At 42.6% G+C, this 25,000-nt stretch overlaps 1 protein-coding gene across 1 annotated transcript in view; it reads left to right on the top strand.

Moving 5' to 3' along the window:
• Positions 1–25,000, top strand: part of shank3a (SH3 and multiple ankyrin repeat domains 3a) — a 773,648-nt gene that overhangs the window by 248,754 nt on the left and 499,894 nt on the right. The gene's annotated exons all lie outside the window — the stretch shown is intronic.

A 25,000-nucleotide genomic window follows, 5' to 3' on the forward strand; every position in this document is an offset into this window, starting at 1 on the left:
CATGCTGTACTCATTTGGCTGCTCCATGTTCTGCATTACAACAGTGACTACAGCTCAAAAGTACTTCATTGGCTGTAAAGCACTTTATAACATTCGGTAGTTGTGAAAGTTGCTATATAAATGCAAGTCCATCTTTTCTTTCTCTCTGTGTAATACAACATACACTATTCTTCACCTCAGTATTATCTATTTAATACAGTGTAGGAGATTAATACTTTATGCAACTTGATATTCTTTGTATAATAGACTACAGGAGAGTAATAATTACAGTTTGTTATTTTTTAACATTTTTACTCATTCATAGGATGTGGGCATCGCTGGTACTGTCAACATTTATTGTCCATACCCAACTGTGTTCAAGAAAGTGGTGGTGCGCATTCATTTAAAGAGGGAGAAAGGGACTGACCGCAGAATTACAGGCCAGTCTTAACCTTGGTAGTGGGAAATTATTGGGAAAAGTTCTGAAGGACAAGATAAATCTTCACCTAGAAAGGCATGGATTCACCAAAGACAGCACAGATTTGTTATGGAAAGATTATGTCTGACTAACATGATTGAATTTTCTGAGGCAGTTATAAGGAAGGTCAATGAGGGCTGTGCTTTTAACAATATGGGTTTTAGCAAGACTTCTGATATTGTCCCACATGCAGACTGGTCACAAAACTAAAATCCCATTGGACCCAAGGCAGAGTAGCAAGTTGGATCTAAAATTGGCTCAGAGGCAGGAAGTAATGGTGGATGGATGTTTCCAGTGGGGTTCCAGAGGGCCCATTACTAGGTTCCTTGCATTTTGTGGTATATAACAATTAGTTAAATGTAGGGCTATGATTAGGAAGTTTGGTGTCACATTTTATCTCGAGATGTTGTATGTTGGTTGTGATTGACTAAAAAACGATAGCTGAGACATAGGTGTCTGGTTTATTAGAAAAACAACTATATACAGATGTACATGACTAGGTATTACGCAGTCTAAACCATGAGCCTTCTCCCTCTTAACTCTTGATCATGTGCTTCTCACATCATCATGTGGGTAGTACTGTTTCTCCAATCCCACCCTTTCAACCATAACACCCAAATACTACCTCTCCAAGTCTTCATCCAAATTTATTCTACATTTTTATTTACATACTACCCCATGTCCCCCAAGCCTCTGACTTCTTAACTTCAATTGGTCTGGAGGTTTCATGACTCTCCCTGATTGTGTTCTGGTCAGACTTGGAAGATTGGTAGTTTCCCTTTAACTTGTTTGGTCTTCAGTAAGAGTTACAGTATCTGGTATATTGTCAGTTTTTTGATCATCATTTTCCTCTCCTTGCTGTTGTCACTCTCGATCTAATTTTCTCTCTCATGATTGGACTTTTGGGAACATATCACACACTCTGTGATATCCTTGTCTGGTGAATTGATCCTGGTTCTTTTTGATGGTTTTGTCCGTCTTTCTTTACTTCTGGAGTGATGACTCCTTGTAAACTCTTGTTCATGAACTCTTGGGTGATCCTGGACTGTTGCCTCTGGAAATAATAGTTTAGGCAGGATAGGAAGCTATGAGGAAGGCACTTGGTCAACATCTTGTTTCCCTTCAAATTCCAGTAACCTGGTGTAGCCATAAGGTCAGTGTCTTTCAGGATGGAAGAGGTGGACATTGTCTGGTTTGGTTCTGTCTCTAGTTCCAGACTTGTTTGACTGCTTGCATCCTTGACTACCACTTTTGGTGGATGAATAGGTGTGGATGCACTTACAAAGGGTCACCACAGTCGGGTGAATACTGGTGTATTCTATCGCTACAGTTTCATTTTCCACCTTCTCTGCAGATGTGCACTGTGATGATCATGGTCATACTGAAGTGCTCATTGGTCTAATTTAGCTCATTACCTCTTCAGTGAGGACAAGTTTACTCATTTCTCTTGGACATCTTCCTGGAAAACGGCTGGATTATCAGCCTCTCTGAAGAGTGTCAAGAAATCAGTGTTGAAGTTCCAATCCAGATCTTCAGTGCATTTGGACAGTTTGAGGGGCTCAGATTTGGTATCATGATGACTGTCTGTCTGTTGAGTGGCATCTGGATGAGGTTGAGGTCTACACAGTTGTTTCAGCTCAGAAGAGAAAATTTTTGATTGCGAAGAACGTGTAATGTTTCTTGTACCTATTGGCTTCACTACTGGAGCATTGTCTGTAATATGCCTATGACTTGTAATCTTGGACCATGTAATTGGGTTTCAGTTGCCCTCAGCCATTGTGTCATGAGTCACGATTAATTGTTGGAAAAGAATGTCACGCTTGTTCATGCAAATTAGTGATATGTCCATTGATACAAATATTTGCATGCCAGAATCTGTATCTGGAGTCTTTAATCTCAGCCTGGAAACATTTTTGTTCTTTTTCATTTTGAGATTGCTCAGTTTCATTGCTGGCCTTGTTTGAGAGGATTCTCTCGTTATCCTTTTGTGTATCTAGAGATTTTAGTTCTGCACATCTTTCCAAACTGTCCAAACCTTTTTCAGTGAAAGTATTCTGCAGTGCTCGCAGGACACTGTTTGGGCCATGGGGATTGTTGGCACTGCAGTGCTGGCATGGTTTGATGGCATCTTGAACTTTTGTTCAATAAAGTGCCTTCTTCCCTGGAATATCTTTGACATTATTTTGATCAATAAATTGTACCATCATTGGGAGTTTTCTGAGCGAAGGCTTTTCTTTTCCTCTTCGTATGGCTCTATTTTGTTTCCAGACCTCTGTTTGCCTCACCAACTGTATTGCCTTCTCCAAAGTTAAGTCTTCTTTGGATTGCATTAACTCAGGGTATCATCAGTAACACCAACTACAACGTGGTCTCATGGTCAGCTTCGTTTTAAGATCACCATAACGGCACCCACTGGTTCACCTGGTTTCTGGACATTTTTGTTAAACATGGCCCATTCTAATATCTTGTTACTCCATAAATTAAAACATTTATAAAAGGCTTCTTCGAATTTGTTTGATGTTTCATTAATGCCTCATCTTGCTAAAACATCATCCGCAATTTCTCCAATAGAGTACAATAATGTATTGACTTGTTCAGCCTCGAGATTTAATTGTCCAATCTGGAAGCAGTACAGAATCTTAAAAATCCCTTCCTCTATGCTGCCCAATTCAGTGTTTGATCTGGTCCTTCCATGTGTCCACATCGGTCTGGCGATGTGAATTTGGAACCCATAGCTGCTTTAAGCTTTTTGGCAGGTTTGCCTTGATTTTTTAAGATCCTGTTGCAGTAATGGAGTTTTCCTGCACTGACCAGCCTTTCACTCATACCTGCTTCGGTCGCTGACCCTTTTTGGTAATCATTCCTCAACTTCGCAGAGTTTTTAAACTAACCGCTGGAAGTTATAATTTAGCTCTGTTCACTGTTTTCGTCTCACTAGGGAATCGTGTTTAAGCAGCTGAATATTTTTTCCCTGATTTTGACTCATGGTCGTCCTGTGTAATGGTGCCGACCTCAAACACAGACTACGTGATGTATCAAAACCCGCGCTCACTATAAAGGAATTTGCCCAGTGTTGCCTGTTTATTGTGCCTTTAAATTGAAGATTTTGAGCCTTTTTCAAGGTTTGCTTACCCTTCCTCAATTGTCACTTGGTTCTTTGACTCTGTTGCTGGATTGGAATTTCTTGCGGACCTCCATGTGCTATGATGCAGTCCTTAGCAAGCTGAACAGTTGATATCTTTCCCTGTCTCTCTGCTTCCACCTCTTCTATGGAGCTCTTTTGGAGATTTTCAACTGTCTTACCAAAGTCTTGAGTTTTGATGCCTTTTTTCAGGCCAGATTTGCAAACTTTTTGAAAGGTTTTTGAGATTTTGGGGTCCTGCAAGCTGCCTCCTTGTTGTATGTTGGTTGTGACTAGCTAAGGTATGATTGCTGAGACATAGGTATGTCTGAACTATAACAGGTTTATTGGATAAACATAACTATAAATAGATATACAAGGCCAGGTGTTACTCAGTTTAAGCTATGAGCATTCATCCTATTTCACCCCTGTCTCAGCTCATTTGCTGCTGAAACTCTCAATGCCTTTGTTACATTGAGGCTTGTCTATTCCAATACGCTCCTGGCTGGTTTCCTACATTCTACCATCTGTAAAATTGAGGTCATCCAAATCTCTAGTGCCCATGTCTCAAGTCTCTTGTTGGTTGAGAGGGCCATAATCAGGGCATAGATTCAGGGTGAGAGGTAGGAGGTTTAGAGAGGATTTGAGGAGATACTTTTTCACCCAGAGGATGTTGAGAACATAGAACTCACTGTGTGAAAGGGTAGTAGAGGCAGAAACCCTCATAACATTTGAAAAGTAGTTGGATGTGAGCTGAAGTGCCATAATGTTCTAAACTAGGGACCAAGAGCTGGAAATCAGGATTAGGCAAGATGGCTATTTGTCGGCTAGCATGAACATGATGGGCTAAATCGCCTTATTTCATACTATAAATTTCTATGATCCTATGATTCTTGAGCAACTGCAGTCCATGCACTGAAAGTGCTCCCACATTTCCGCTAGGTGGAGAGCTCCAGGAACCTGACCAAGTGATGATAAAGGAACAGAGATATGTTTCCATGTCAGGATGGTATGTGATTTAGAGGGGAGCTTGCAGACATTGGTTTTCCAAATTGCCTGCTTTCTTCATCCTTCTAAGTGGTAGAGGTTGTGGATTTAGGAGTTGTTGGTGAAGAAACCTTGGCCAGTTGCTACAGTTCATCTTGTATGTTATATATATTGCAGCTACGTTGCACCAGTGGTAGGGAAATCACCACTTTAGTGGTGAATGATGTGCCAATACAGCAGGTAGCTTTTCCCTGGATGGTGTTGAATGTCCTGAATGTTGTTGGAGCTGCACTCTTTCAGTCAAGTGGAGAATATTTTGTCACACTTCTGCCTTGTGCCTTGTAGATGGTGGAAAGGCTTTGAGAATTCAGGAGGTGAGTTTTAAACAAATTAGTTGATGGGATGTGAGTGTCACTGGCTGGGCCAGTATTTATTGCCCCCCCAAATTGTGCATGAGAAGATGGTGGTGAGCTGCCTTCTCGAACAGCTGCAGTCCATGTAGTGCAGGTACACCTACAGTACTGTTAGGGAGGGACTTCCTGGATTTTGACCCGGTAATGATGAAAGGATGACAATATAGTTCAAGGTCAGGATGGTATGTGGTTTGGAGGGGAAATTGCAGATGATAACGTTTCCATGCACCTGCTGCCCTTGTCCTTCCAAGCAGTCAAGGTCGTGGGTTTGGAAGATGCTGTCAAAGGAGCAGTGAAGCTTGTAGGTGGTACATACAGCTGCCATGGTGCACTAATGTTGGAGAGAGAGAATGGTTAAGGTGGTGGATGGGGTGCCTGGATGGTTTTGAGCTGCTTGAGTGTTGTTAGAGCTGAACACATCCAGGTAAGTGGATCGCACTCCTGAATTCTGCCTTGTAGATGGGCTGTCTTTGGGAAGTTGAGAGTGAGCTGCTTATCACAACATTCCCAGCCTCTGACCTGCTCTTGTAGCCAGAATTTATTTACCTATAGCTGATCCAACTAAGTATCTGGTCAGTGGTAATCACAAGATGTTGATGGAGGGATTCAGCAATTCATGCACTTGAACATCGAGGGGAGATGGTGAGATTCTCTCTTGTTGGAGATGATCATTGTGTGCACTTGTGTGGCATGATTGCTACTCTCCACTAATCAGCTCAAACCTAAATGTTATCCAAGTCATACTACATATGGAGACGGAGTTTCAAATGGTGCTGAGCAATCGTCAGTGAACATCCCTACCTCTGATGGAGGGAAGGTCACTGATGAAGCATCTGAAGATGGCGGGGCCTAGGAGAGTATCCTGATGAACCACTGCAGAAATGCCTGGGGGCTGAGATGATTGGCCTCCAACAGCCACAACCATCTTCCTTTGTGCTGGTTATGATTTCAACCAGTGGAAAGATTGACTTCAATTTTCCCTCAGGCTCCTTGATGCCACAATCAGCCAAATGCTGCTTTGATGTCATGGGCAGTCACTCTCACCTTTTGCCCATGTTTGGACCAAGGCTGTAATGAGATCCGGAGCCGAGTAGCCATGGTGAAATCCAAACTGAGCATCATTATTCAGGTTATTGCTAGCTTTGTTGCAACACCTTCCGTCATTTTGCCAATGATCAAGAGTAGACTGATGGCCGGTAAGTGGCTAGATTGGATTTGTCTTGCTTTTTGTGGACAGAACATACCTGAGCCATTTTCCACATTGCTGTGTAAATGTCAGTATTGTAACTGTACTGGAACAGCTTGGCTAAGGGCACTGCTGGTTCTGGAGCACAAGTCTTTAGCACTGCCGCCGGGATGTTGTCAGGGCCGTAGCCATTGCTGTATTCAGTGCCTTTAGAAAATCTGATACCATGTGCAGTGAATCAATTTGACTGAAGGCTAGCTTCTATGGTGGCGTGAATTTCAGGAAGAGGCTGAGATGAATCATCTACTCGGCACTTTTGGCTGAAGATGATTGCAAGTGGTTCATTTAATGTTGTTTGCTCTCACTTGCTGGGCTCCACCATCAATGAGGAAAGGGCTGTTCATGGAACCTTCTCCTCCTATTAGTTTTTTACTGTCCACCATCATTCGTGGCACAATGTGATAGGAATGTGGAGCTTTGATCTGATCTGTTGGATGCATATTAAAACTTCAACTAAAAGATGATATTAGAGGATTCTGCATGTGCAAGAATTGATATAAACCATGTTATTTGCTGATGACATTTACCTTCTCAAAGCTGATGATATCACCCCCTGCTCTCAAACACCAACCTTTGGCCCCATTATATTTGCAAACAACCAGCCTCCCTACCCTCCAACTTCAGCACCCTTTTCTCTAGAAAGACCTTGAACTTGTTGCCTCCCAAATCTGTGACCATCTTCCCTGGAACTCCTTGTTTTAACCCTTTCCATCTGGTTCCTGCCCCGTCATAATTCCAAAACGACTCTTATCAAAGTCACAAATGAAATCCTCTGTGAGTGTGACAAAGATAAACTATCCTTCCTTGTCCTGTTGACCTGTCTGCAGATTTTGACATGGTTGACCACGTCATTCGCCTCTAGTGCCTCTCCGGGTGTACTTCACTTGCCTGATTTGTTCCTTATCTCTCTCAACATAGAGAATCACCTGCAATGGCTTCTCTTCCCGTATCCGTATGCACTCTTATTTCTCATCTATACTCTGCCCCTCAGTAACATCATCCGAAAACGCAGCATCAGTTTTCACATGTACACTCGCAATGCCAGCTCTACCTCACCACCACCTGTTTCCAATCCTCCACTGCCACAAAATTATTAGACTGCTTATCCAACATCCAGTACTGGGTGAACAGGAACTTCCTCCAATTAAATATTGGGAAGACAGAAGTCATTTTCTTCAGTCCCCATACAAACTCTATTCGCTGGCTATCAACTGCATCCCTCTCCATGTCAATAATCTGAGGCTGACCTAGACTGTTTGCAACCTTGGTGTTGCATTTGGCCCTGAGATGAGCTTCCAACCATATATCGACACTAATACTAAGTCTGCTGATTTCCACTTCCATAACATCATCCAACTCTCCTCTGTCACCTGACTGAGCAATGCATTGATTTAAATTATCATTCTTGTTTTTAAATGCCTCCAGTGGCCTCACTCCTCCATAGCTCTCTAATTTCCTCCAGCCCCACAAACCTTTGAGGTATGTCTTCCTCTAATTCTGGCTTCTTGAGCATCCCTGATTTTAATTGCCTCATCATTGACAGCCATTCCTTCAGATATCTAGGCCCTTAACTCTGGAATTCCATCTCTTCAACCTCTCTGACTCGCTTTCCTCCTTTAAGACACTTTTTAGAAACCAGCTCCTTGGTCAAACTTTTGGCAAACTTCCCTAATACAGATTTATGTGACTCAGTGTCAGATTTTGCTTTAAAATGCTCCTGTGAAGCGCCTTGGGACATTTTATAATGTTATAGGCACTGAGTGAATACCAGTTGTTATAGCAAGATTTAATACAGGTTCACAGAGGCTTGCTGATAAAGCATACATAGAGAGTAGGAAGTTTGGATTACAGATTAATAAAGAAAGCAAAGTTTAGTCATTTGAAAAGCTCAGAAAAATGTACACATTACAGCTGGAGAGGATGAAGTTAAACAGGTGAGAAGTTTGTATACCTGGTAGTGTTATGTTCTGATTAGGAACCATTAACATTTAAAAAGAAATCAGAATATCTCATTTTAACCAATAGAACCACATCACAAGATTTCACTTTTTAAAACCAACTTCGTTATATATAAAAGAGTTAAACAAACATGCAATATTAACTTAACAATATGGTTTATAACTGTGTTTTACATTCAGTTACTTCCTACTTCCCTGAAGAATTCTCTTATACGACACATCAATCTTAAAGTTATTTACTACTTTAGGGACTACCCATAAATATGCCAAAGTCCTCTGGAGGATTTTCCTCAGCTCCAGCTATTCTCAGAGGTAAAACTTATGTTTACCCTTTCTTGACTATGGAGGCCTCAGCCCCTTGTCCTAGTTATTTTTCAATGCTTCCAACCTAATCTGCTTGTTGCTTTCTTTGACACAAGACTCTGTGTGGGCCACTGTAGATTCTTCCACGAGTTTCAGACTAGTCAATCATCCAGCTCCTGTTCCCTTGCACAATTCAAACTGAAATTAAGTCTCAACCACATTCCATGTGGTCAGTGATGAAGCTAGAGATTTACTCTGCTTGTCCTGTAGGGCGATCTAACTGTTATTTATTTTGGCTAAATTCTCTATGACCTGCAAACCACAAGAGGCCCAAATTGCAATTAAAAGCCTGTCCCAGCAAACACCCAGATAAATTGAAACCAGGGAGCCTTCCTAAGCTCCACCCAACTCCATGATGACATAGCCAGCTCTGCAGTGTCCTCAAATTGACCTTTAGATTAATTATTCCCCATATACAATTTCTTCTTTGATCTGATGAATTAAATGAGTTTTACAACCTTTCAGTGTTCACTGAATGTTTTCAAACTAATTTAGCTCAACCTTCCAAAACAAAAACATCTCTCTGGCCTGACATCTCTCTGGCCTGCCCATGTTGCAAGCATTGCAGACATCACATCTCCAGCTCTTTTGCTAAGTAAGCTCACTTGCTGTTTTATCGCGCTGCTCCTTCTGACTTTATTAAACACAGGGTCAGAGAGTGAGAGTTAGAAGATGACACCAAAGGAAGGATTGTATTTTCCTCTGCTGCTTTTGGAAGATTAAGCAGGATATGAAAAGCTTTGGTTAAAAACAGAAATAAAAGTTTATGAAGCACTGGTTATCTCCATATTATTATGCGGATCTGAGTGCTGCAACATGAGAAAAGTTGGTGAGTAACTGATATCAACAGCAGAGCTCACTGTGGTTGTCCAGGATGGAAAGAATCTAGAATGTTATAATAAGAACGCGGCTTGGATAAGAAACAGCCCTTCTACAGAAGATCCAAGAAGGACAGCTATGTCAGTTTTGACATGTTTCTAGGATGGGAATGGCTGGAATGTCTTTCATGACCCTGCACACCAAGGGATATGGAGCAAGAAGCTGAAGAAGACCATGGGAGCGCTGATAGACAATGTTAAGAATTCAAGAATCACTTGTCACAGAAAGGGACACAGATTACTGAAGAAACCTGGCTAGTTCAGAACCGACAGCATCACCTCATCTTTTCTGCGGAATAGATGGATGAGAATTTAGTAATAGTGTTCACTAGATCCAGGAATATAATACTTAAGGCAACTGTGTATTGTGACACAGGAGTATAATTCTTATTACTTCTCAATATTCTCTGATCCAAAATAAAATCAAGCAAAACTTAGCAATATTAATATATTTCTCACATCTTTAACATTCATATCTAGCTAAGCTCCATAAACAAAATTTGGCCCTATCATCACCACTACCACCCCCACCCCTCTGCCCCCACAGCTGTATATGGCTAAGTATGCCATTCCAGTAAATCAGTAGTAAATTGAAACGCTCAGGGATTTTAACCCAATCATTAAATATCTGATAAAAATCTTGTGATGGCTGTATACATAGTCAGTGCTGGGACACTCAGTCCTGTTATAAACATAATGTGGAGGCAGCTGGCCCTGCTATACACATAGGCAGCATTGAGACAGTCAGTCCTGTTATGCGTAAGAATAGTGCTGGGACTGTCGGTCCTGTTATACATACAGTCAGTGTTATACAGTCAATGTTGTGATACACACAGTCAGTGCCAAGGGGCCATTGACTAGTTATCTACTGGGTTCATACTGAGACAATGAGGGCCATCTTTCTGGGCCAACGGAGCCAGAGGCTCCAAAGCCCAGAGAGTGGCAGTGGGTGCCCCTGCAGCTGCCTTTGGAGGAGCTCCCCCTCGAAACACCAGGGTCTATCTTCTTGGCCCCGGCAGAAAATGGAATTGTCTTCCTCCGTACAAGGGCACCTCAAGATGGGCGCACCCTCTTGTTATCCTTGTTGCCTCAGCAACAGCCACGCCTCTCAAAGGCAAGGCTGAGGCTTCTGAACTACAGGCCCTCTGATTGGGGCAGCAGCATGGCGTGCCCGCCCAGTCCCTTTAATTGGACAGCTGCCCTAGGGATGGGCAGTTAAGAGGCCCTCTCGGGGAAGATTGCCTCTGCAGTCCCGCCCTTGCCGACTCAGAACCTGCATATCGCCCCAATGTCAGGAATACCCTGATCTTAGAAAATCTTAGCCCACAACTCCATCCACCCACCTCCTGACATACCGCTCAAACCCATCCACCCACCTTTTCACATATCCCTCAACGCTACCTATACCCATGTCCTCACCATATTCCTTAATCCCACCTGCTCACCACATTAACATTTCCATCGATGCTTTTTTCTCTCCAGCAACACATTTAATTATTTCTTGACTTAATTTAACTGCTTCCTTCACTGCCCACCCCTATAACTTTTATATTATAACATGATTCCCTTTGCCTTTTCTCCTTACTCCTAACTCCCTAATATTTGTAGACTTGTGTTGCCCACACTAACTGGGATTTGAACCCTCATGGTAGGTGGCAATTTCTTGGACTAACCCTGTGCCAGTTTCCTTCAGAACTTGAAAGCTTCCATTAGATCACTTCAAAGTCTTCTGTCTTTCAAAAGGGAGCTAATATTATTATTGTTCACTTGATCATAGTGCACCTCAAGCCAGAGCTGGGGCTGGATTGTCTCGCTACTGAACATTTAGCATCAGAGACCAATGCTAGCCTCCTGTCAGCCTGCAAACATTACAGCTGCTCAATAATGAAGACAAACTGTCTATTACGTAATCAGTTATTTAGCGTTCACAGTTAATTTACACTAAAAACATCACATTAATACATACAGTTAGTGTCAGAAACAGAGCAGGGGAGGGGACTCGGCTGCAAAATACTAACACTTGATTCTGACTCGATTAGGCTTCTCTTGTACTTGACTATCTCTCCAGTTTATTGCTGCAAATTCTGATGCTAATTAATTGTTAGATCACAGTTTTATTTAGTAAACGCACCTTCATGACCACAAACTTTCCAGGCTGCTTCTCCTGGCTGTGGTTCATATTTGTCGAATACCAGAGCAGCAGATGAGAAGAGGTTTAACATTTTTGATTAAAACAAGAACACAAAATCTGGCATTCCAGAGCATCTTGCTGTGTGAAACATTTCAGGCAATGATTTACAACTGTGGCACTATTGTAGAAACATAGGCGAGTGTTACTGTTCAGAGGTGGGTCTCGGCCTGTTTGAGTACCTGCATTGTGCTGACTGCCATGCTGCTGGTGGGTGGTCACATTATCCTTGTGTGGAATTGAGGTCTTGCATTGCCCTGATGATCCAAAGTGAGCAATTTTATCTGAGATGCAATATGGTGTTGGTTTCTCTCGTGCCTTCACCATACAAAGGCAGTTAAGAACAGCTTTGTTCACAGAAAATCTGCTTTAGTTTATGTGGACGTAGGTTGCAATTCCTGATGTTGGCTTGGCTGGTGTTTGAGACAGAGGTCAAACAAATCACTTCAAATAGAAGCATTCCCTTACATTTTGTTCAATTATATGTTTTAGATAGGCAGCTGTTTTGAAGTTTGACAGTTCCTTAGATTTGTTTGATGCTGCTCATTGTTGGGAAGTATTTCTCAACCTGTCTAGTCAAATTTCTATCTGAAGGCTTTGGAGAAAGGTTGCCAGGCCATATCGCTTCTGTGGATGAGCAGAAACAAAGATCCAGCGCATAGGAATACGTAATAGTTTTATGTGGCAGTTAGGTTTAGTAACTACTGTAAAATCTATTTAAGTTATTGCAATATTTATTTGTTTTTTTTTACTGTTTAATGGATCTCTTGCCAGTTTGAGACTAAATCGCAGCCTGGTATAATTTACTGTGCAACCTCCTAAAGACAAGGAGAGTAAGTGATCAGCTGAATCAAAAGTGGTGGGTTCTCTGTTCAAATTAATTGTTAGATTGCAGACAGTTTTATTTTATGTTTCTACAACAGTGCTGCAGCTGTAAATCATTATCTGTTATATTTCACACAGCAAGATGCTGGACACACTACAATTTTAGCTCGATGTCAAAGTGAGGAAAAGCACTCCCTAGAACATAGGAAGCAAGAGCTCATCTGCAGCAGGGGTCTGAATTTATGAATGCAATGAAGGTCTAGAGAGTCAACAAAAAGTAAGCCAGTAATGAGAGGATATCAATTTAAAATCGTTGCCAGAAGAACAGAGGGAGAGAGTAAGGGAAATTCTTTATGGTGAGAGCTATTGGGACATAATATTGGGATTAATCAAGAGACTGACAGCTCTGCAACAGTTAACATAGAGATTACTAGTCCCGCAACAGCTGAAGTAAAGAACAGTAACCCATCAGGCATTAATCTGGAAAGCAGTAACTCAACAAGGGTTAAAATGGAGAGCCCTTGCGTAGGAAGGGTGATACTAACACTAACTCAGCAAAGATTAAACAACAGAGCATCGAGCAAGCAAGGGTTAAAATAGAGATCGACTGAGTGAGGGTTAAACAAGGGAGCACCAAGCAAGGTTTAAACTAGATAACAGCAACCTATCAAGGATTAAACTAGGGAGCACCAACCTTGCACTAATGACATTACAGAGTGCTGATCCAGAAAAGTATGACAATCCAGAGAGGATTCATATAGAGAATGCTAATCCAGTGAAAGCACCACCCAAGTGAGGGTGAAACTAAAGAGCACCAACCCTGCAAGGATTAAACTAGAGAGCAGTTGCCTAATGAGGTTTAAACTGGACAACATTAACCTAGCAAGCATTAGGCTGGAGGGCAGTAGCATGGTGAGGGCTAAATTAGAGAACACTAGCCCAGCCATAGTTAAAATAAAGGGCATGAACCTATTGAGGGTTAAAATAGAGCAAGAACCCATCAAGAGTTACACTAGAGAGCAATAACCCAGCAAGGGTTAAACTAGAGAACACCAACAAAGCAATGATTAAACTATTGAAAGCTAATTTAACAAGGTCTAAGTGAGAAAGCACCAACCAGTGAGCGATAAACTTAATAAAAGCCAAAATAGAAGCAGTTAAACTTTAGAGTTCCAAATCTCTAGTTTAGCATGAGCTAAACTAGAGAGCAGCAACTCAGTGAGGATGATACGAGAGAGCACCAGCCCAGTTAGGGTTCAAGTAGAGGACACCAGCCCAGCGAGAGTTAAATAGTGAATGGTAACCCAGCAAGGAATAAAGTAGAGAGCACCAGTCCAGCAAAAGGGTTAAACTAGAGAATGGTAACCCAGTAAGTGTCACATTAGAGAACATCAGCCAGTGAGATTCGAGGTAAGTGCTAACCTTACAGGTTATAAGCTAGAATGCTCTAACCCAACAAGGATTAAGATAGAGAACTAATGCAGGTTAAACAAGGGTGCACCAACCTTACAACAGTCATAGTACAGAACATGAATACTGTGAAGGTTAAACTAAAGAGTGAAAACTCAACAACAGTAAACCTGAACAACATTAACTCCACAAAGGTTAAGATAAAATACTCTAATCCAGTGAGGATTCAAATTAAGAGCAGCAACCAAAAGAGGAAATTGGAGCACCTGTCGAACAAAAGTTATCTTCCTTTCCTCCCCAAAGTCCGTGAACGTATTGTCATCTCTCAAATCTGTGTCCATCTTTCCCAAAACTCCATGTTTGAATCCCTCCAATCAGATTTCCACACCTGCCATAACACTGAAACTGCTGTTATCAAAGTCACAAATAAAATCCTATGTGACTGTGACAAAAGTAAACTTTCTGTCCTCATTCTTCTTGACCTCTCTGCTGCCTTTGACACATCTGACCAACCATCCTCCTCCAATGCTTCTCTACTGGCGTTCAGTTGGCTGGGACTCCTCTCTCATCTGGTTCCTTTCCTGTCTATATAATCATAGCCAGAGTATCACTTGCAATATCTTCCCTTCCTGCTCTCATACTATTACCTCTGGTGTCCCCCAAGAATCCAGCCTCAGCCCCTTCCTATTTCTCATCTACATGCTGTCCCTCAATGACATCATCCAGAAGTACAACATCCGTTTTTACAATACTCTGACAATACCCAGCTCTATCTCACCACCGTCTTTCTCGACTCCTCCACTATTTCCAAATTATTAGACTGCTTATCTGACTTCCAGTACATGATAAGCACAACTTTCCTGCAATTAAGTATTGGGCAGATTAAAGCCATGATCTTCAGCCCATGCTACAAACTCCATTCCCTGCTACAAACTCCATTCCCCAGCTACTGACTCTATTCATCTCCCTGGAAATAGTTTGAGACTAAACCATTATGTATGCAACTTTGGTGTCACGTTTGACCCTGAAATGAGCTTCTGAACCCACATTGTTAAGACCACCAATTTCCATTTCCGTAACATTGCCCAACTTCACTCCATCTCAGCTGCTGAAACCCTCATTCATGCCTTTGTTACCTCTGGACTTGATTATTCCGAAGCATACCTGGCTGCTCTCCCACATTCTACCTTCCATAAACTTGACATCGACAACTCTGTTCCCTGTGTCTTAACTTACAGCAAGTTCCATGCACCTATCAACCCTGTATTTGCCTCTATTGGCTCTTGGTTAAGCAATGTCTTGATATTAAGTTTCTCATCCTCGCTTTCAACTTATTCCATGACCTTGCCCCTCCTTATCTCTGTAATCTCCTCTAGTCCCACAACACTCCAAGATACCTGTGCTCATATAATACTGACCTCTTTTGCATTCCCCTTTATAATTGCTCCACCATTGGTGGTCATGCCTTCAGTTGCCTAGGCTTTAAGCTTTGAAATTCCTTCCCTACACCTCTGTCTCTCTCTCTCACTTTTCTCCTTTAAAATACACTTTTTAACTGACCTCATTCACCAACCCTTTGATAATCTGACCTAATAACCCTTTACTTGGCTCAGTATCATAATTTGTTTTTAATGGTCCTGTGAAGCGCCCAGGAGTGTTCTATTAAAGGCGTTATATAAATATAATCCTTTGTTGATAGAATTGGGTTGCAGTGGAATGCTGGATCCCAGTAAGTCAGGCTTAGTGGCAGCGCACATGCCTTTGAGTGTGAAGGCTGAGGGTTCAATTCCCATTCCAGAGACTTGAGCACAAAAATCTATACTGACACTCCCAGTGCAGCACTGAGGGGATGCTGTAGTGTTGAATGTGACACCTGTCAGCTGATGCATTAGTCGATGCTCTGTCTTCCTGTCAGGTGAATGTAAAAAATACCATGACACTATTCAAAGTTCCGGCCAATATTTACCCATCCATCAACACCACAAAAAACAAATTATCTAGTCGGTATCACGTTGCTGTATATGGGAGCTTGCTGTGTGTAAATATGCTGCTGTAGACTTTACGTTATAACAATGACTACATTTCAGAAAAAAACTATTTCATTAAAAAAAAAGCTCTTTGAGATGTTGTGAGGTTATGAAAAGTGTTATATAAATGCAAGTCTTTCTTTCCAAAAGAGTAATTGTGGCGTGCTGGACCCCAGAGAGGGTAACTATGTGGCGTGCTGGACCCCAGAGAGGGTAACTATGTGGCGTGCTGGACCCCAGAGAGGGTAACTATGTGGCGTGCTGGACCCCAGAGAGGGTAACTATGTGGCGTGCTGGACCCCAGAGAGGGTAACTATGTGGCGTGCTGGATCCCCTCCTGGAGAGATTAACAATATTTATGAAATATGATGGGGAAGGTGATGGGGAAATATCAGTTGTGCATTGTGAGCATATTCTCTGATCACCAGCCTTGATCTGTCAGCAATGATGAGGTTGCACAAGGCCCTTCATTGTTGTCACGGAAACCATAAATTGTATTAAATGTTCATTGTGTTCGACCTCCTCTCAGATTCTTCACAATGGGAGCAATACATTATGTATATATGTAATTAAATAATTTACCTTATTAAAAAAACAATCTTTTTGTCATATTTCTCAATGAGCATTTGATCCTTTATTGAGTGTTTCACTCTCCTCTGTGTAGCTCTGGTTTTCATGGGCATAGCTCCAGATAATTGTGCAGCCATTGCTGAATAAGCTGACAGAGATTCAGGGTTCCTCCCACTCATCGGTCTTGCACTATGCATGCTGACAGTGGCTGATGCTGAAATCTTAGCAACTGCAGGGTTGAGCGATGGTTGATAGTTTGCCAGGATTTCCTCACTTCGAAAGGGACTAAAGGAAATCCCAAACATTACTGAGAGAAGTTATCTCACTGTGTGGGCTGTGCAGTCCCATGTCAGGGGAGAGATTGCTCTGTGGCAATCCTAGATACTCTTAGATGGCAAATTTGTTTTGGCAGTTTGTTTAGACATTGGACTCTTAGAACTGAACTTTTTCATTGAAAGGGGATTCAACTTTGGAAAACAAGGCAAATAAACAAATATTATAATTGTTACCATTCCCTTTGCCTTTTGTTCCATGCTATCTTTGTCATCTAATCTCTCCCACGCTCTACCCTATCCCAGACCTTCTGTTCCCTCCTTCCAATTCCTCCTCCTTTCAACAGCATAAAACCCAGCATATTTCTACTTTCCTTCAGTTCTGAAGAAGTCATATTCAACTTGAAGTTAACTTTCTCTCTCCACAGATGCTGCCAGACCAGCTGAGTTTATCCAACACTTTGTTTTTATTTCAGATTTCCAGCATTTACAGTATTTTGCTTTTATTATATAAGAACTCATGGTGTTGAGGGAGGTGATGGCATAGTGGTATTGTCACTGGACTAGCATTTCAGAGACCCGGGGTAATGCTCTGGGGACCTAAGTTCAAATCCCACCATGGCAGATGGCGAAATTTGAATTCAATAAAAACCTGGAATTAAAAGTCTGATGATGACCACAAAACCATTGTCGATTGTTGTAAAAACCCATCTGGTTCACTAATGTCTATTAGGGAGGAAAATCTGCTGTTCTTACCTGGTCTGGCCTACATGTGACTCCAGACCCACAGCAATGTGGTTGACTCTTAAATGCTCCCTGAGCAAGGACAATTAAGGATGGGCAATTAACGCTGGCCTAGCCACATCCCATGAACGAATAAAAAAAAAATATTAGCATGGATGGAAATAGAGTTGTGATAAATGGAACATTTTGGTTGGCAAACTAGTGGGATGCCACATGATCAGTGCTATAATCAATATTAATGGTTTAGGGGCTAAGTGTATTGTAGCTAAATCTGCTGATGACACAAAAATAGGTGAGAAAGCAAGTTGTGAAGAGGCCATAAACAGTCTGCAAAGGGATGTAGATAGGTTAAGTAGGTGGGCACAAATTTGGCAGATGGAGTGTAATGCAGGAAACTGAGGTTTTCCAGTATGGAAGAATAGAAAAGCAGAATATTATTTAAATAGAAAGAGACTACAGAATACTGCAGTACAGAGGGATCTGGGTGTCATGAATCACAAAAAGGTGGCATTCAGATACAGCAAGTAATTAGGAAGACAAATGGAATGTTGGTCTTTTTTGCAAGAAAGATGGAGCATAAAAGTAGGGAAGTCTTGCTGCAACTGTACAGGGCATTGGTGAGACCACACCTAGAGTATTGTGTATAGTTTTGGTTTCCATATTTAAGGAAGGATGTATTTGCATTGGAGCAGTACAGAGCAGGCTCATTAGTTTGATTCCTGGGATGACAGGGTTGTCTGATGAGGAAGGGTGGAATCATCCCAGAATTGCACTAAGTGCAGTAATGGGTGTAAAAAACGAAGTTTTACTCGCTGGCTGCAGTGGAGGGTTTTCGCGCTTTATCGTCTGCTTCACACCTCATTAATTATGCAGCCACAGGAAACATGCTATCTTGCTGGCGGGTGGCCTCTGAGTCATCTGTCATGCCGTTACCTCACTGTTTCCTCACTCAAGGTGCCATATCTAGACTGCAGCTGCGCACACAGTTCTCAATGCTTGCAGCCAAGGACAGCTAAAGTGAAGACATGGCCCTGAAAGTGAAGAAGAGTTCAGTGACCCATATTTTGGAGGCCTGCCATGATGTCCTCCACCTCTGCTCGGGCTGCAGGAGGTCCAGCAACCTCACCACTCTGGCTCGTGAGGTGGTGGCAGTGGTGGTCAGTGCCAATGCTGCACAGAATTATCTCATCTATGCCGCCAGGGTAAGGCAACCATCTCATCTAAACTCAGACACTTACAAACCCATCACACATTCACTGACATCTCACTCACTGCCAGCTCAAGAGACATCACCAGTCACTCTCTCACACACACCAGCACATCTTCATCTGGCCTCATCTCCTCTGGAGACTACCTCCTTAGCCCTTACCATCTTGAGGCCAATTGCACATGTCAACATGTGCCCCCACACACATCCTGGAATACCCTCCTTCCCCAGTACCGCCCTCACCCTGCAGCCTCTTCCCTTGCCTGAGGCCATTCCTTCCCCAAGCAAGCACTAGACCTGCAGCTATTGAAAAATCAACCCCGGCCTACGGCTGGTCTGGTAGGTAGAGACCTGCCAGGAAGCCGCCTAAAAGTGATGTGCTGTCTGCGAAGCCTGGCGCTGATGACTGCGAGTGCTGCGCGAAGCAAGGTAGGCAAACAAACCTCGAAGTCCCGAGAAAAGTGCAGCTTGCCAGGTGCATGTCACTTATGTGCAGTTGTGAAACACATTGGCGGGAAACGCGGCCTGCCATTGACAAGTGGAGCGGACGATCGAAAACTGATTTCACGATGCCGTAAAACACATTTTTGGCCTTCTTGCCATATTGTCTGCTTATGCCGCCAAACATGCCCGCTGTCTACGGAGATGGAAAATTCCCCCTGAAAGGTTGAGCAGGTTGGGCCTATACTTGTTGGACTTTAGAAGAATGAGAGGGAAGCTTATTGAAACATATAAGATCCTGAGGGAGGCTTGACAGATCAGATGCTGAGAGGATGTTTGCCCTGCGGAACGCAGTTTCAGAATAAGAAGTCTTCTATTTTTAAGATGGAGAAGTCAAGGAATTTCTTCCCTCAGCGTTATTAATCTTTGCGATTCTCTATCTCAGAGAGCATTGGAGGCCGGGTCATCAAACATATTCAAGGCTGAGTTAGGCAGATTTTTGATCTACAAGTGAAACAAGGGTAGGGGTTAGGCAGGAAAGTGGAGTTGTGGTCACAATCAGATCAGCCATGATATTGAATGGTGGGGTAGGCTCAAGGAGGGTGGATGGTCCACTCCTCTTAGTTTTTATGTTCTTATAGGGAATAACTGCCCCTATGTACTTTATAGGGAATAGACTAACAGGGAGTAGCAGCTCATGTACTTACTGTAATGAATAGCATGCCCTGTGTATATTATGTGGAATAACAGCTTCTGTGTATTTTGTGGGAAATAACTGCCCCTGTGCATATTCTAAGAAACAGCAGCCTTTCGATACATTATAGGGAATAATATCCCCATGCGCGCTCACACTCTCTCTCTCTCTCTCTCTCTCTCTCTCTCTCAATATATAATATGGTATTATATATATTGTATATGATAGGGAATGGCAGCAGCTGAGTATGCCATGGGAATAGCATGCTTGTGTATATTATAGGGAATAGCAGCACCAGTGGATGCTGCAGGAATAGCAGGCCTGAGTATATTATAGGTAAAGGAGCCCTGGTGTATATTATAAGGTATTCCTGAATGCTTGTTATAGGAGAGGGTAATGTCTGTAACCAGAATAATGGGGGCTGGCTTTCTCTACCTGTGATGTTAGTGGTGGGGGGAGCGGGAATAAAGCTTCTGCAACAAGGCCTTGTTGCTCATCTGCTCTTGCTACAGCATAAGGAGTTTTCACAGTCCTGTATCAGGCAGAAAATAACAGTTATGGGGGATCTCTGTAATAAGCTGTTCTCTACATTACACGGATGACACATTGAAAGCCAGGCATTTAGATTAACAATTCGATATTGAACCTGGTGATTGAGTTTGGCCTTTAGAAAGGGGTCTATATGTTGTAAACAGAAGTATACACGTTTTATGAGGTTTTATATAGCTTTGTGATGCACGTCTATGACTGAAATGACTGGCTCATTGCTGCTGAAGCTGGTCTGACTGCAGATTCCCATATGGACACCTTGGAGAATTTCAATGACTTGTATAATGGAGATTGCATAGGCAAGTTACACAGCACAGATTGTGTGACTATAATTGTTATAAATCTCTTGGATATTTTTAGGCGCTTGTGTCAGCAGCAGTTTGTGGAGCATGTTGCTCAGAATATTGAAACTCCCCAAATGATAAATCACTTGTTTCATATATATCTGTGCGTGGTTGGCCAAGATTGCAATGACAGTCTACCCTTCAGAGAACGAGTAATGAGACAGAAAAAGAAATGGGAAGAAAGCCACAAAGTGAGACACCTACACTACAAGAAAGCAACAGAATGACAGAGAGAGCACGACTCCCACATACAACTGGAAGGAAAGCTAGGAAGATAGCAGGAGATAGAGACACACACAGGTCAAAATGGGAAGAAAATCAGAAGGTGAAATACATCCACACAAACACAGAGGCTGGAAGTTTATGGAGCCTTTGGGGAGGGCTTGGAGGGGGAAGGCTGTCAAAATAGGTTGGCATGATGTGCCTGACCCTTTCCCGCCAGCATGCCGTTTTGCCAGTGTCCAGTAAGGTGGAAGCCAGCCTGCCTTCCTGGAGCCCAGTTGAGCCATTTAGGGGAAGACAGTGGTGTAACTCTTTCGAGTACAAACACGTTTCCATCTGTTCCTATTCAGATGAAGTTACATTGTTTCATAGTTTGCCATGGTGAGATTTGAACTCTTGATCTTGGGGTTACTAGCCCAGTACCATAACCACTTGGCTATTTAGGCCAAGCCAAGACAGTGGTGTAGTGGTAATGCCACTGGATTAGTAATCCAGAGACCCAGGCTAATGGTCCAGGAACACAGGTGGAATTCAATTAATAAAATCTAGAATTAAACAGCTAGTCTCAGTAATAGTGACCATGAAGCTTGTCAAATGTCATAAAAACCCATCTGGTTCACCAATGTCCTTTAGAGAAGGAAATCTACTGTCCTTACAAGGTCTGGCCTACATGTGACTCCAGATCTACAGCAATGTAGTGAGGTCGTGTGCTGCTATAGTGAGTTATTGGGTTGGCACAGTGACTTCACAAATTGGTATAATAAGCGTATGGGTTGGCACAGTGAATTTGTGGGTTAATATAGTGAGTTTGTGGATTGGTATAATGAGTATAGAACACCTCACAAACCTGTAATCTCTATCACCTAGAAGACCAAGAGGTGTATGCAAATGTCATCACATGAAAGTTGCACTCCAAGTCATGCACCATCTGGCCTCTCAGCAGGGCTGCCTCCTTTTACACATTGTGATCCATAAAGGGGCCCCTGGCAGCAATCACCATTCCTCTGCCCTCTCCAGTTCGCAACCCCACCCCCCCACCCCCCACCCCCCAAGGCCTGCCTAACTGGTCCCAGTGCCTCCAGACCCCACGTACCTGGTTGTGAGGGCGCACACACATCAATATGCCCCCTTCCTCCAGGTGCAGCTCCCACAGTGGCCACTGCTCCCAATAGCTCTGCTGAGGCTGATGAGTTTCCAGCCCTCTGATTGGGTAGGCTGTTGACCTTAATAGGGTGTCAGGCCACTTAATTGATTGCCGCCTGTAAAATCCAGCCCCAGATCCCATCATCTGCTAAAACGGAGTGCCCCTAGCCCCATACCCCACCAATTTCAGTGGGACCCCCCACAGAGATGTGATATTTGATATGGGCATCACTGGTTGGGCCCAGCCCTCAGAGGGCACATTGTGGGACAGATGTAGGCCAGACCAGATAAGGACAGCAGCTTTCCTTCATTAGTGAACCAGATGGGTTTTTACAACAATGGTTTTATCATCGTTAATTCCAGATTTTATTGAATTAAAATTCTACCATCGGCTGTGGCAGGATTCGAGCCCAGGTCCCTAGAGCATTACGCTGGGTCTCTGAATTATCACCCCGGTGACAGTACCATTACACCACCATTTCCCACATGCACACAAATGCACAGATAATCAGAGATGGTTTTTTAAAAACAGGTGCTAAGAAAATTGAAAATCAAAGATAGCTATGAAAACAGATCATAGAGGGAAAGAGAGAATAGAAAAGCAAAAAAGTGGAGAGGGAGAGTAGCCAATTAGACAAATGAACAGGCAGATATTCACAAGATTGGTTTTGATGAAGAATGTGTTTCAGGCATTTGATTTGCATTTGATCTCATCCTATAAGAATACCAATAAGCCCTGAGTTTATTTTACCAACCCATAAACGACCAAGACATGAGCATTGATAAAAACTCATTCTTGAGATGTAGGCATCACTATCAAGACTGGCATTTATTGCTCATTCCCAGTTGCCCCTGCTAAGGTAGGGTTGGCTGTTTTCTTGAAACTCTGCAGTCCTAATTGTTAAGGTACTCCCACAGTGCTGTTAGGTCAGGAGTTCCAGGACTTTGACCCAGCGAGGAAGAAATAGTGATACATGTCTAAGTCTGGATGAGAATGGGGGCTTCAGGGTGGATGAGCAACCTGACCATGGGCACCATGGTTGGAAGCTATCCAAGTTAGGGGTGGTTGCGGGGGGAACAAAAGGAATGTAGCGGTAGTAGGAGACAGTATAGTGAGGGGATTGACACTGTTCTCTGCAGCAAAGAGTCAGAATCCAGGCGGCCAGTGTTCGGGACATCTGCTCAGGGGTGGAGAGGAACTTGCAGTAGGTGGGGAGGATCCAGTGGTCGTGGCCCATGTAGGTGCCAACAACACAGGCAGGATGAGGAAGGAGGCTCTGCATAGGCACCAAATTAAGAAGCGGAACCTCAAAGGTAATAATTTCTGGATTATTACCTGAGCCACTTGCAAATTAGCACAGGACCAATAAGATTAGAGAAATGAATGCGTGGCTCAAAGACTGGTGTGGGAGAAGTGGGTTCTGATTTGTGGGGCACTGGCACTAGTATTGGGGATAGTGGGATCTGTACCACTGGAACAGTCTATACCTGAACAGTACTGGGGCTGGTGTCCTCGCGAGCCACCGAACAAGGGAAGTAGAGAGAGTTTTAAACTGAACACTGGGGGCAAGGGATCAAATTTGGAAAGATATGGTAAACCAAAGAGTAGAAACAAGGCAAGAGGGGCAGGTATTAATATGGGAAATGTTAAACCATGACAGGAAGGAACAGAGAGTACAAATCTAAGTGTAAATCAGCAGACAAGGCTAGATACTACAAAAATAATATAAGGACAAAACTAAAGGCTTTATCTAAATGCACATAGCATTCGAAACAAAGATGTATTGGTAGCGCAAATAGAAATAAGTATGATCTGATAGCCATTACAGAGACATAGCAACAGAATGACATAGATTGGGATCTGAATATTGAGGGTATGTGACATTTAGGAAGGGCAGAAAATTAGGTAAAGGTGGAGGGGTGGCCCTGTTAATTAATGGTGGTACTAGTACATTAGAGAAGGATGACCTAAGTTCAGGAAACCAGGATGCAGAAGTGGTTTTGGTTGAGATGAGGAATGATAAAGGCAAGAAGTCATTTGTGGGAGTGGTGTACAGACCCTCTAATTGTAACTACACAGTAGGACAGAATATAAAAGAAGAGATAATGGGAGCTTGCCAGAGAGGTACAGCAATAATCATGGGGGATTTTAATCTACATATGGACTGGAAAAATCAGATGGGTAAAGGTGGCATAGCTGAGGAGTTCATAGTATGTTTTTGGGATAGTTTCTTAGTACAGCACCTTCTGGAGTCAACCAGCGAGCAGGCTATACTAGATCTGGTGTTGAGCAACAAGATAGGATTGATTGATGACCTCCTGGTAAAGGCACCCCTAGGTAGCAGTGATCATAACATGATTGAATTTTGCATTCATTTTGAGGGAGAAACGAATGCAACCAAGACTAGTATTTTAAACTTAAATAAGGGCAAGTATGAAGGCATGAAAGCAGAGTTAGCTAAAGTGAACTGGCAAATGGGGTTAAGGGATATGTCGATAGAAGTTCAGTGACAGACATTTAAAGGCCTATTTTAAAATACACAGAATATATACATTCCAATGAAAACAATTCCAAGGGGAGGGCCCACCATCCATGGTTAACTAAAAATAGTTAGAGACAGTATCAAACTTAAAGAAAAAGCATATAATTACAGGTGGCAGGTCAGAAGATTTGGAAAAAATATAAAGGACAGCAAAGAATGACAAAAAGATTAATAAGGAAGAAAAAAATTAGAGTATGAGAGGAAGCTAGCTGGTAATATAAAGACAGATAGTAAGCATTTCTATAGATATTTAAATAAAAGAAGAGTTAACAAAATGTGTGTTGGCCCTATAGAAAGTGCACTTGGGGTGTTGATAATGGAAAGTAGGGAGGTGGCAGATAAATTAATAAGGTATTTTGCTTCGGTCTTCACTATAGAGGACACAAGTAACATCCTGG

This window comes from Carcharodon carcharias, chromosome 13, assembly GCF_017639515.1.
Source record: "Carcharodon carcharias isolate sCarCar2 chromosome 13, sCarCar2.pri, whole genome shotgun sequence".
Taxonomy (NCBI): domain Eukaryota; kingdom Metazoa; phylum Chordata; class Chondrichthyes; order Lamniformes; family Lamnidae; genus Carcharodon; species Carcharodon carcharias.